Here is a 14,352-nt window from a genome sequence, read left to right as displayed (position 1 = left end):
ACGCTGCTTGTGAGAAGGCTGATTTCTCAACAAAGAAAATGGCACAATCGTCTAATAGCCTCGAGCAAATCATTCAGCCAGTGCCACGTCCACTTAGGAGTCCCAAGTCTCCTACACCCTCTTCCCCTAAAGGGACACAGGAAGCACAACAGTCGTCAAGTGCAGCTGCTCAATCCCAATCTCTACCTACATCAGAGCTTCCAAACATCCAAGAGGTAGGACACGACACCACCCTTAGCTCTCAACTTAAGGATATGCCTGTGCGATCCATCGAGGCTAGCTCAACTGATACTCGATCTACGCAAGTGAATGCTCTAAGGGCAACAAAAGACACGACCACTTCTAATCGACCTAAGGACTTAACACCGCAATCCACCAATAGTAGCAAGTCCATTGAGCTAGCTGCTACTACTTCCAATTAGGGATCACAGCAGTCACAGCCCTTGGCCGTTACAATGCCCCTTGACAAACGTGTCCTTAGTAGTTTACCTGTGGAGGAGGTGTCGCAACCAACTTCATTGACAACTCCAGCACTTCCAAAGAGCCTAAAGTCTAGGTTGGATGAGTTAAATAGAAGGGAAGAGCTAGACTCTCCAAAAAGGGAGGCAGTTGTACCCTCACAACCTAGTGAGGCTATTTAGCAGGCCACGGCTACATCCCATAAGGACACACTAGAGAAAGAGAATGCTGAGGCCCAACCAAGCACATCAACGATTGACCTAGTCTAGGGTCCTTGTCGTTGAGAGATGCACCTTCACTTACCAAGAAAAAGAGGAGAAAATAGCAAAAAAAACATCAGTTACAGGTGGTTGTGGACCCCAAGAACATTGACACCAAGAACGTTGGAGAGCTGAGGAATAAAGCATCGAGTCCATCCACCAATGACCCCATTGATGCCTCTCCTAATAGCTGTGAAACCTCAGACACATCCGTATGCTCTAAAAAATCAAAGCATTCGTTACCATCAACGATTGCTTGCAACACTCAATCCACCGACAACAGAACTCGCATTGGCCAATCAAGAGTGGATATAATGCTGTCACAACAGGGTGACAAATTTATACCAGTCACGTCCAAGGAGAACCATGACACAATAACAAAGCCTCAGGAGAAACATGGAAATCCCAAGAGCATAAGAAATCCTAGCATTGACCAATCTTGCTCGTCTAGGCGTGAGCCCCCAGCTATGCTAAATCCTAGGCAAACTCCTAGAATTTTGCATGAGATAGCAACCAAGCAAGCCCTTGTTGAACATAGAATTCTCGCAGAATGCTTAACCTAGTTGGATGCTAAGCTCAAAGTGTTTGCACGTGTCTATGTCCTGGCAGACATGGGCGCATTCCCTAAAGAGCAACTTGAAGAATACTTGCCATTTCCCTTGTCCTGGGAAGAGCAAGAACATCTTGACAAGCACTATAACAGGCTCCTGTATGAACGCATGCGACTCATCTTTGACGAGGAAGCTGACAAACTATGCTTAATTGTAACATTCAATGATGTGCTCTGCCAACCAAATCTCTTAGAGATAGAGCAACTAAAGCAACAATCAGAGGGTCGAAGTCAATTTGAACAACGTTGGTGTGAAAATCGCATTGCAATGGCCAAACTAGGAGCCCAGATCATGACAGTCTCAGAGGAGCAATTGGCCAAATGGCAGTCTCAAAGAGACCCAACCTATGTGGCACTAACTTTCTTTTGAGTGCTGACTGCCATTCGGGGTATGGACTTAGATGAAACTAGCCAAGAGAACTCTCTGTCTGATAAGGTTCTCACTGAGGAGGAGTTACATATTGCCAGTAGACTCGGACAAGGATCCATGCTACTCGATGTTGCAAAATATCTATCAGTATTGAGTAAGCTGCCACGAGTATTGGATGTGTGTGCCACACTCCAGTACAATCTGGAGTTCTAAAATTGGCTTTTATCCTAGTGAAGTGACATGGATTCGTAAATATGTACATAAATAAACAATGAATTTTGTGACCCTGTGTAGACAATATCAACACACACAAGAAATGATAGTCAAGTGCAGGGAGAAGAGCTGGGTTTGACAGGCTAAGCTCCTCAGGTCCTCCTCTCACCACACATTTAAAAGTTGTGTGACCATCCCCACCTCCAAGGGGAGGGCATGCAACCCTCATTACCGACATAGGAAGCCTTGACCAACATCTCTTATGGTGTGGATAGGGTATCGTCCCTTTCTATATACCTTTTCCCCTTTCCGGTCTATCCTTTCGAGGATGAGCCCTGCCCCACTCCATGACAACCAGTCCATGCAATTTAGCATGAGCCAAGATCTGCCAATGGCTGGAGGCCAAATGAACATCATCATGGGGGCCATCCCTCTACAACAAACGCTGCATGCCTCACCTCTCCCCTTCTCGTCATGTGCACTTGATAACCCACTGTATAATCCCTTCCATGCAAACAGTTTTATCCTGTCTCAAGGCCGCTTGGTTCGCATTTTGCAGGTCCCCCTATGATAGCAGACATGGAGCACCCAGTGCAACTAGCTTGCAAAGATGCTATCCGCTGTCGAAGGGAGCATGCAGCACAAGCTCCTCTGCCGGAAGGCTACGTACCTAGCTTCAAAAGGTATGCAAAGAAACGAGGCCCCAAGTGACACCGTCCCAGACGTAGGTCAAAAAATCCCTAGGCCAAGGAAATAGAAGCTCAAGGGAGCACACAAGGCATGGCAACACCGATCGTGCAGGCCCCCAACAGACGCTCAGGCACCAGGTGCTCGAAAGAGGAGAGAGCAGCTCGAGACAAGCAAGAATTTGATGCATTGTTCAAAAGTATTCTAGAAATAGTTGCGGCCAAGGACTACACCATTCAGGTCCCAGGCGACATCTTCCCTGCCCAACCTCACAGGAGCCCCTCACCAGCAAAGCCTCAGTCACCCGACCACCCGGACTCACCCCGCCTCGTACAAATAGAGTAGCCCCATGTTATGTAAAAGGCTTATTAAATGCTACATGGCCATGACCTTTTGTCTCTAAAGGGTTACATACTGACATGTTCCCCAATTGTACAAGCTTTTCATATCTGGGTTTACTATGTTTCACATCTTTAGCAAAAGAAAAAGATAATCAAGCGCATGTGATAAGTATCTAAGTCAACACCATGGAATTCAGATAAGTGATGTCTCCATGTGTTGCACTCATTTATTATAGTTGTGGCATGAGTCGTGCATGTACTCTCATGAAGTGACAAGTGGATGCAGGATGACGCAGGTCTTTGTGCGAAAGTGTTCAATTCCCAAGACACCACAAGACCGCCAACCCCACGAAGAGCCGCAATAAAGCCACGCTGTTGAAAGCAAAAATCACCCTTGCAAGTGCCCACGTCACATGGCCCAAAGCATGATCTTAACCACTTCCTCTTTCTGGGTTACACTCTGCGCCGGACACTCACAGTAGCCGTTACCCCAATTGTACCAACATCGCACATTCCAAAGAGGGTTGCAATATCTCAAGTGTATCTCCCCATCTCAACGAGTGTTTCTCTAACAACGAGGCTAGGGCACAATCATCATTATAATATCCATTTCCTGAGCCTTCGAAGCTTGACATTCCCCAACCCATTGAAAGGCTGATAGCCTTATCATATTGCAATGGTTGTACTCAGGCAAGTCCAAAAAAAAAAAAAAGAAAGAAAGAAAGAAAAAAAGAAAAAAAAAGCACAAGAAAAAGAAAACGAAAAAGGAAAAAAAGAAAAGAAAAGAAAAGAAAAAAAACGAAAAGATATGAAGCGCCCACGATCACAGCACAAAACCTAGGGGTCCTCAAATTAGGTACGACCAATGACCTTGGTTAGTTGGCTCCGTCCCTAGTCCCCTAGCCCTTTAACATCACCCACAATTGTTCAGGGCACATCAAGGGCAGGACATACATAGGGAGCTAGACCTGTCACCCTGACCCATTCGCACAATTCCCTCTTTCACTCTGCCTTAATACCATTGCAATCAATTGTGGTAAGCACCGCATGAATGGCCATGAAAAGTACACCGTCCTCATCAAGCAAGTCCAATATCTCCCAACTACTAAAAGAGTGGTGTCCTTGTGTTCAATTAGGCTACCTCATGTAGACACAATGCAAAGGATGTCTCATACACCTTCACGTGTACTTCTTCTCAACATGAACAACTTTGCTTCATCCACACATTGTCATGAGAAACCAACCCACGGTCTTCTAACTACATAATATCTAAGTATGCACGAGCACTCACATAATATCTGCACCAAAGCATATGCACAGTTTGGGTCCTCAAGTGCAGGACAATACTCTCAGCTTGCTTAGAGTTCGACCTGTCTCCCAAACTAATTGAACTATGTCTTGTGCAGGATAGAGAAGACTAGCACTACCCCTAGGGAGAGACCACCTATGAGAGGTTTTCAATTGTAGGTATTGAAGACTCTAACGAAAGTGTCGTTCGCTCTTCATCGACACCCAACTCTGAAATCTTATCCTTTATCATCCTGCAAGCCCATCAAAGAATTGTCATGTGCCGAATCCCCAACAAACCAACACTTGTGCTGGCCATCAATGCAATCCCCAACAAAGAACAACCCTACCATCAACTCCAACAACCCTACCACTAGCCACCTAGGCCACCAACGTGCCCCCAATGACCTTCCTCCACAACACCACCAACACTCCTCCACAGCAACCATCGATGTCCCTTTCACCCACGTCTTTAGTGCATGCCAAAGCCTGCTATCCACGACGGTGAGTGCCATGGGACTGGCACTCGTCTAGGAGGGGGGTAATGTTAACCCTCAAACGGACAAACATGGAAAATCCGGAAAAGCTGAAGTAGAAGATAAGGCCAAGGCAAAAGTGAAACGGAAGACGAAGGCGTGCCAAGAAAAATCTAGAAACATAAGAAGCGTAGAAAAGTCCTAAATAAGGGAAAAAGGCGCACAAGGAAAAGCGCAAATCAATACTTTTGTAAAAGAGCGCAACCACATCATGATTTAATTTAAGGAGCACCGGGCTCTCACCTGTGCAATTTGTAAATGTAGACGGGCAGTGGAAAGAAAGCTAGGAAGATAGAAGGACAATGGGAGGAAAAAGGGCCTAGGCCACAGCCGGCCATGTAAAAAAGGGGACAAGGGGATGACCACCCAAAAGGGATTTAGGGTTTTGTATATAAAGTTGAAAAGTGAATAAGAAGCTCACTCTTGTGTGTGGCCAAAAGTGGCTCTCCTCTTCTTCTTCTTCTTGTTCTTCTTCTTTTTCCTTGCTTGAGATTGTGTTTGAGAGAGGGAGTGTGAGAGTGTTGAGGGAGTGAGTGTGTGAGGGTGAGGGACCGGGGAGGAGAAGCTCTCCATCTTCTCCTCTCTTCTTCTCTTCTCTTCTCTTCTCTTGTCTTGCTCGCGGAGATGGAGCTTGGAGCGTGGAGCTTGAGGATGGAGCTTGCTTGAAGCTTGCACTTGGATCGTGGAGCTACCGGAGTGTGCAAGAGAGGAGGTAACTCGATCTGCATGAAGGTAGGCTCACTACACCCATAGATATGGATAGTACGTCGGCTATGTGAGAGGTAGCCATTAGTGCTCAGCTTGGAACACTTAAACAATAAGCGGTCCATGGGTCTTGGTGGTTGAGCGAAAGCTCCCACATATATAAAGAGGCCTTCTCTTTTGTAATTTAAAAGAGAGAGCCAAGAGGTCTTCTTCAGCCCTATTGAGCCTTCCCCATTCTCTCTCATGAGCTCATGCAGTTCATTCCCTTACTATAGCTTATGCATGCTCTACAGTGTAATAAGCCCATGCTATTGGTGTCCATATTGTGTATATTGATTATGTCTTGAGGGTTTTCCATCTCTTGTGCCCTCTTAAGTTTTATTGATTCATCTATTTTTTGTAGCTCTCTCTCTCTCTCTCTCTCTCTCTCTCTCTCTCTCTCTCTCTCTCTCTCTCTCTCTCTCTCTCTCTCAGTTTTCCTCTCTTCTCCCTCACAAGCTCCTCTCCCTCTTGCATAGAGTCCTAGCCCACTCTTCCATGACTAGGTGGTGCCCTTACCTCATTTACTTTGTGGCAAAAGGGAGTTTGGCATAGTATAGAAGCTGCCATACCGAATTTCCTTCGTCATAAATTGGTGCCCCCGCTGAGGACATTCTTATCCACAATTCTCTACCTCCTTATGTAGGATGATACAACACATAATGGTGCATCCTCTACAACAAGTGCTCCAAGTGGCTCTTCTCCAACGCCTTCACCAACTCTTTTTGAAGCTGGTCGAAGTCCACAACTCCCACAATGGTCTCCCAAGGAAGCCCAAGAAAGGAAATATGCCTATCGGATGACGGTACGTATGCGGGTAAAAGGTGTTCACGTTAGAAATTCCATTCTCTCACAACGGAAAAAATCATGGTGCCATCAATTGCTAGGTTCTCATAATTGTGGTGAGTGTTTTGCAAATAAAGTGAAGGCCCTTCCGAGAGGTCCTCGTCTCCAAATCATCAAATCCCTCTCTCTCTCTCTCTCTCTATGATCTAATCCATATCAAAGGAGGACAACTATGCATGAACGGTGTGGAGTTTTGTTGAGCTACAAAGTATGGAGACTACCTTCAACTGTTGCTAGCTCGAAGATTGGGTGTGGTTGAAAAGGTAGCCATCACACCTTATGAAATATATGTCGTCGAGGAAGGACACACTAAGGCAAGAACAATCACTGGTGAGCAAATTCTCTGTATAGCAAAGTTGGTGGGTTCTAGAAAGAAACACTCTGGGAAAAATCCTTTATAATTCAAGAAAGTGCATCCCCTCTACTCCCTTAAGTAGTCTCCACTTATGAATAATAATAATGGCCCAAATTTATACACCTTTCACTCTGTACAAAACATCTGAGTTAATGTATGCATCAGTAGGAAGATTTTCTTCCAGCAGCGTCTTGTCATGTACTTTGGGGCTGAAAGATTAAGGGAGATTCTTGTATCACCAGAACCTATAATCTTTCCAATGCTAGACTACAATGCATCCTTCAATGTATATGTCTTTATTTTATTATAATAGTTTCTCATGAATCACCGTGAATTTTATGGACCAATCTAACCTCTTGCTATGCAAATTGTGCATATTGTAGCCAACACAAAGCTTAGATTTCAAGGCATTATTAGAAGCATACTGGGGCCTAGACGTCTTGCTAAAATCAATGCATCTGTGAACCCATTCATCCTTCCCCTCATAAAATACAACTTAAGTCTAGACGTGTTTATCTTTGTACTCTACTAAGGCAACATGGCATTTCCAAGCTTCTTTGGGCACAATGGGGAAAATGCAGTGGATTTTTTTGACAACCTTGAGATGGCCTTCCTTGTCTCTGGGAGGGATGATGAAGCATTAAAGTTGAGGGCTTTTTCTTTGGTACTCAAGGAAGAAGCTAGAATGTGGTTCCAAACTCTAAATCCGGCCCAAAGATCTGAATGGGAGGGATTGAATGCAGCTTTCTTGCAACAGAGATTTCAACAAACTAACCCAACTGAAGAGTTATGGAAACGGCTTTTGGCCTTCCATTAAAGTGATCCTTATGGTTATGCAATTTATGAGGAAGGGTTTTTGAAGCTTTGGGGACAGTGGTCAGACTCACTAAATCCTAGTGAAAGAGCTCCAAACTGCCTTCAAAAGGATCGATTTATTTCAGGTTTGTACCCCTTGCTCAGGGAGAAGGTAAATGTGAAATTTCTAAATACTTTTGAAGATGCTTTGAGAATCACTAGGGAAAATAATCGAAAGATTCTCTACCAAGCCCAAGCTAGCCAAGCAGTTTTGGGAAACAACATCACAACTATGAAGGCCTCTCAAGTTCCCCCAAATGTATCTAATGCACCAGGCCTTGTTAGAGGTCAAGAAGGCATGATCCAACAAATAAACAATCTTACTAATCAACTAGAGGGTCTGAGAGTGAATCTTGTGCAAGATGCAAGGAGACCTATCGAGGAGAATGGTGGGAATCGACCACAAATGCGGCGACAAGCAAGGGAGATGTTGTGTTATAACTGTGGAGAAAATGGACATGGCATGTACAATTGTCCTCACCCTAGAAGATATGATCACCCTACCAGAGGTCCTCGACAACAAGTAAGCCCTCCTCGTGCTAGGAATCAAGAGCAAGAGCAATCATGACCTGCAATTTTACAACCACCTTATGTTCAAGCTAAGACCCTTGCTATTCAACCAAATGTTAATGTCATAAAAATAGGGGAGGTGGTCAGGGATAGAAGGCTCCAAGAAAAAATAGCGAGAGGTAAGATGAAGGTAGATATAGTAGAGACCATGCCTATCAAGCGGGTATGTGTCCAAACTGAGGCAAGCAAGGAAGAAATCAATGAGACAAGTACATCACAGACACCTAGAGATGAAGGTAAGAAGAGAAAGACTCGAACTAGGTCTAAAATTGATATCTCTGACTTTCCTTTGGGTTCTCGGACACAACCTTATGATTTGATAGCAGATCTGTGCTCTCAAGGGCCAAAAATTACTTGGCCACAACTACTTCATGCCTCTCCAAAGCTACGACGACAATGGTCAAAAATGGTAATCATAAGGGCAAGGCAAGGTAAAATGGTTAGTGCAATCAAGGCATGTGGCCTCAAAGATATAGTGCCTTTAGTGGAGGCTCAAATCAAAGGTCAACGGATTCGAAAAATATATATCGATAGTGGAGCAGAGGTTCGTGTCATGACAGAAAAGCTTATGCATCAATTAGGTTTAGAAGTAATGGAATCCTCAACCTTTAGGGCAAAGATTCCCAACAATGATGCGGTCACAAGTGAAGGCTTTGAGAGCTTCTATTTTTGGAATCACTATAGCAGTGGATGTTTATGTGATGCCAGTAAAGGGAGAAGGATATCCCCTCATCCTAGGGAGACCTTGGCTTATGGGCATCGGAGCTAGGCAAGATTGGGCAACAGGGGATCTGGAGTTGAGGCCACGTAAGGTGGGCGGCCACGATCAAAAGGTGGTTTACAACTTGAAGAGTGGGCGTCAAGAGAACCTTGAACTAGAAACGTCTGTCGATTGAGTGAAGCTCAAGTGGATGTTCCTCATCAGTAGAAGAGGAAGAGAGTTCAAGTGGAGAGAGTGATAGCACTCTCGAAGTTATGGGCGTCACCCTAAAGGAACCTACGTCATTAGAAGACAACCCAAGAATCCAAGGAGAAGATGTGTGGGATGCTAGCCTAGAGAAGATGATATCCAAGGATATAAAGGATGAAGAAAGGGAGGGTTATGTGAATGTTCTCAAGAAGCATGCGTCATTGTTTATTTTTTATTATACTCACATTACAGGTGTCACTACAGTGAAGCATCACATCCAACTCAAAGAAGGAAGTAAACCTGTAGTACAAAGATTGAGAAGACTGGGAGTTGTGCAACAGGATGCACTATTGACGGAGGTGAAGAGACTCTTGAATGCAGGATTCATATACCCAGTGGAAGATTCAGAATGGGTCTCCCCACTAGTAGTGAGGCCAAAGAAAAATGGTCTCTCTCTCTACTTTGCCATATTTCACAGTCCCTACCCCTCCATCTCTTACAATCTTAGAAACTTTTTCATTCCTCCTAAATCATGCCCTTTGGTCTCACAAATGCCCCAACAGCCTTTCAACAATTCATGAATATGGTCTTCCAACCTTACTTTGGTAAGTCCATAAGGGTTTTCATAGATGACTTTTGTATTTACAGCTCAAGGAACATACATCTACACAAGGTTGATGAAGGATTTACTCGCTTAGATAGGTTGGGTGGACAACTAAATATGGATAAATGTCACATTAGGGAAAGCAAGGTTACACTACTAGGGCATGTAGTGTCAATTGAAGGAATTGAGGTAGATCCAAAAAAGGTAGAAACATTGCTAGCTCTACCTTCCCCAACCTCCATCAAACAATCAGTCTCCTTCTTACAAAAGCTAAGATATTTGGGTAGATTTATACACTTACTCTCTCAGGCCATATATTCCCTACAGCAACAACTGACATGCCAAGAAACACTTGTATGGAGTGAACAAAGTGAAGGACATTTTAAGGAGATAAAGAAAATGTTGGGGTCACTTCCTATAATCCTCCAGCCTTGTTGGGAAGAAACATTCTTTGTAAACCCTAGCATGGGAGAAGAGGCCATTGGTGATGCTCTCCTACAAAAAGATCCAACAACATCCTTCATGAGGCCTATGTATTTTGCCAGCCACCTCATGAAAGCCTCAAAGAAGGCTTACACCTCCATAGAACAACTAGTCTTGGCCCTCACATTTGCAATAACCAAATTTCGGCCATATTTGCTTCCAAAGAGGTTTGTGATCATCACTATGGAGGATATGTTCCCCTATGCACTACAACATATGGAAATCTTTGACAAAATAGCAAAGTGGGTGGTCCGACTTCAAGAGTTTGATTATACAGTGCACGTTGAAAAAACAACTCGAGCATGCCGGATGATATTTTGACAAACAGGTGCTATGAGAAAAATCTCATGGTGAAAAGAAATGACCTTCCACCACCCCCATCCATAAAGACTCTTGTAGATGCTTATAGCCTCTACTTTGATGGTGCATACAAGAGAACTAAGGATAAGGCAGCCGCAGGCATTGTTGTTTTCTCTCTATGGTGAAGGAATCATCTTGGAAGGTGTCCACTCTAACAATGAGGCAGAATATCAAGCTTTAATTCATGGTCTTTGTTGGTGTCTTAGTAATTCAATCGAGAGGTTGAATGCTTTTGGAGACTCCATGCTATTGGTAAGGCAGATGCAAGGTACATGGGCATGCAATAATACAAACCTCTCTAGTAAAATGAGAGAGGCCAAATCTCTTATGAGAAGATTTAGGGAGGCACAAGTACATCATGTGCCAAGAGACCAGAACAAGGATGCCGACCATCTAGCATCATCAAAGCTGAATGAGTCAATGAGAGAGGCCAAATATCTTATGAGAAGGTTTAGGGAGGCACAAGTACATCATGTGCCAAGAGACCAGAACAAGGATACCGACCATCTAGCATCATCAAAGCTGAATGAGTCAATGGTGGGAGCAGTGGCCTATCAAACCCCAAGTTTAGGAAGGCAAGGAAGACTTAGAAGATATTCTACACCTCTTAGAGCAAGGAGAAGCTCCCAAACACCTAACTAAGGGAGAAAGACAGTGGCTAGCTCGAAAGGCTACAAGATATCGCATGGTAAATGATAGTTTGTATTATCTTGGTAAGGATTGTGTGCTTAGGAAAGTGCCTTTAAAGTGGGAAATTGAAGAAATCTTAAAAGCTTGCCATGATGATGTGTGTGGAGGCCACTTTGCACATGACATCACAAGTAGAAAGGTTCTACAAGTCGGCTTTACTTGGCCCAGTCTACACCGAGATGTCAAATATTGGTGTCAAACATGTGAAGAATGTCAGAAATCAAGACCACTATGACTCATAACAAGACCCCAAACCCCAATCAAGATCTATGGATCCTTTGAGAAGTGGGAAATTGATGCCATAGGGCCTCTACCATGCACTCCATCAAGAAAAGAGTATATTATCATGGGGGTAGATTACATAACTAGATGGGCCGAGGCTATGCCAACTAGAAGAATCACTGCTAAGGAAGTGAGTAAATTCATCTTTGACCACATTTGTTGTAGGTTTGGTACCCCTCTTGAAATACTATCAGATAGAGGACCAGGGTGTAGAGCTAATGTGGTGGGTAAACTCATGCAAAAGCTAAATATTCAACGACGAAACTCTACCCCTTACTACCCTAAATGCAATGGATTGGTGGAGAAGGTAAATGGAATGATTTGTAAAATCATCAGCAAACAGGTACATTTAAGGCCCCGGGATTGGGACAAGCACCTTAGTGGAGCTCTATGGGCTTATAGAACCTCCTTCAAAACCATGTTAGGGTTTACACCTTTTCATCTAGTTTATGGAAAAGAGGCTCTTTTGCCTATTGAGGTGAAATTAGCTAGCCTTCGGGTATTATGTGGCACAGTAGGCTCTCAAAAGGAGAAGTTACATCAAAGATTACTGGACCTAGAGAGGCTACAATTGGATCGTGAAGAAGCCATCAACCACTACTCCCAGGAAGCTGAGAAGCGTATAGAAAAGTTCAACAAGAAGCTAACACATAAAAACATCAAGGAGGGATCTTTAGTGCTTCAATATGACAATCGCTTTGATAAAAGAAAGGATGGCAAGTTTCTCTACCCGTGGGAGGGACCGTTTTGGGTCACAAAAAAATTCAACAATGGCTCCTACAAACTTCAAGACATTGAAGGAAAAGTGCACAAGACTAGGGTAAATGGATGACACTTAAAACCCTATCATATCAGGGTGGGGTCAGCTCAAGATACCAAAGAGTGTCTAGAGGCATAAATACCTCTAGCCAAGTTGGGGGGGCTATATGATGTGAGAAAATCACAAAAAAATATTTGTCTAACACTTTGTTGATTTTTTGTACATTTGGAGGTTTGAAATAAAGAAGAGGGTGGGAAAAACCTCTTGGGAAATCCAAGAAATCACTGGATGAAAATATTTCATGGATCGGTTTACCAAGGGGGGTGAAGAGTAAAGATCAATGGAGGAAGGTGAAGAAAAAATGTGTAATGTGAAAAGAAAAGACATGAAATGGATTTGGAGCCATCCAAAGGGCACGTGAGGCTCATAACATCATGGCTTTCGAGCCTTATGATAATTCAAACAAATGGGACCCTTCTTGGAAGCATTAGTGGAAGAAAAATCAGGCACATGATTTTGTAAGATTTTTTAAAAATACTTCCACTCCAATCCAAAAAAACTTTTCCAACATGAAAGTTGTAGCACGTGAGTTGAAGTTTTGACTAGTGTTTTTTTATAATTTTTTGGAGCTACAAGTCGGGAGATATGGCTAAAATGGTGGACACCAACTTTTTCCAACTGTGGTGGAGACCACCTCCCAATTTTGTACACACCCACACTTTCTTCCCCACACTTAACACTTCCATAAAACATCATTTATTAGACTCCCAACCCTTTCCCTGTTAGATATGATCAATGCCCCATCCTCATTAGGCGCCACCAATGATCCATGGTGCTCAAAGTTGTAAGGCCCCCATTATGAGGAGAAGCCAAATGTGAGCTCGGACATTGGTTGAGTCCTGACTTGTATATCAGATGAGGTCTATGTGACCGGATGGCAAAAAGGTGACCGTTGTGGGTTTAATCTTTGGGTTAGACAGAGTGGTTAAGCGAGTAGCAACTCGAGGCGCATTGCATCAAGTTGCAGGGTAAGGGAGTTAAAAGGGTCCCCTATTTTGGGGTCCAGGGGCCGCGGAAGCGTCCCTTGGCTGGGGGGTTGGCCCCCCTAGCGGGGGTCCGAGGGCAGCGCGCCCAGTGCGATGGTAAAGGGAATATTCCCTAGAATATTCCCTAGCCGACTAGTGGAGGCTCATATGGTAGGTCGGTCAAGCCAACCTAATGGCCTTCGCGGGCTATAAAAGCTAAACCCCTTCACAACCATCTATCATTCATCTTTCACCCTGTTAGAGTTGTTGTTCCAGCTAGCCTTGAGCTCTTCACCTATCTTCTATCTAGATCGCCATCTAAGCTTCACACAGTGGATGCGCATGGGTGGACAGAGCCATCTTTGTATCAGTTGTTTGGAGCTAAAGAATTTACTAATTCTCCTTTTATTTATTGTGTACTCTCTATCTCTTTCTTAGATTATGTTCACTGTGCCGTGTAATTTTTTACATGGTATCAAAGCCCAGGGGGCTCTAGAGATCGGAGAGTGTGCAAGAGGCAAAGGCTTCAACAGCAAAGAGAAACTATATCGACTTCTGGAAGCGGTTTTGGTGCATCAGAAGCAGTGCAAGAGGTGGCGCTACTGTACCGACTATTCAAACACTAAGGATTCGTCCATCAACCTTCAGCGAAGGCAAGTTAGATGGTACAAACTACACCTTGTGGAAGTTCAAAATTACAGCTATCCTTGATTCTTATGAGCTTTTGGAGACTGTGCTGGGGACTAACCACCATAGAACCACAGCCTACCCCCGACCCATCAAATTCTAGTGTGATGATTCCTCCGAATGCAGATCTTCTATGAGCTTGGAAACGAAGGAATGCAGATGCATTGTGTGCCTTAGTTACAAGCTGTTCTGACAGTGTTCTGACTTTGATTCAGCATACAACCAAAGCATCAGAGGCTTGGAATGTACTAAGGAGTCAGTATGAAACACGAAACCAAACAAGGATTCAAAACTTGGAGAATCAACTAGCAGTGGAGAAGTTTGCTGAAGAAGAGACAGTTGAAGCATTCATCGCTCGGATTAAGAATCTGCACGACCAGATGATTGGCGCTGGGATACAAAAGACTAGCAAAGAGCT

This window comes from Lygodium microphyllum, chromosome 5 (assembly GCF_053477565.2).
Source record: "Lygodium microphyllum isolate KBCC chromosome 5, Lygodium_microphyllum_v1.1.10, whole genome shotgun sequence".
Lineage (NCBI taxonomy): Eukaryota > Viridiplantae > Streptophyta > Polypodiopsida > Schizaeales > Lygodiaceae > Lygodium > Lygodium microphyllum.
Note: the sequence above shows the minus strand (reverse complement) of the source record.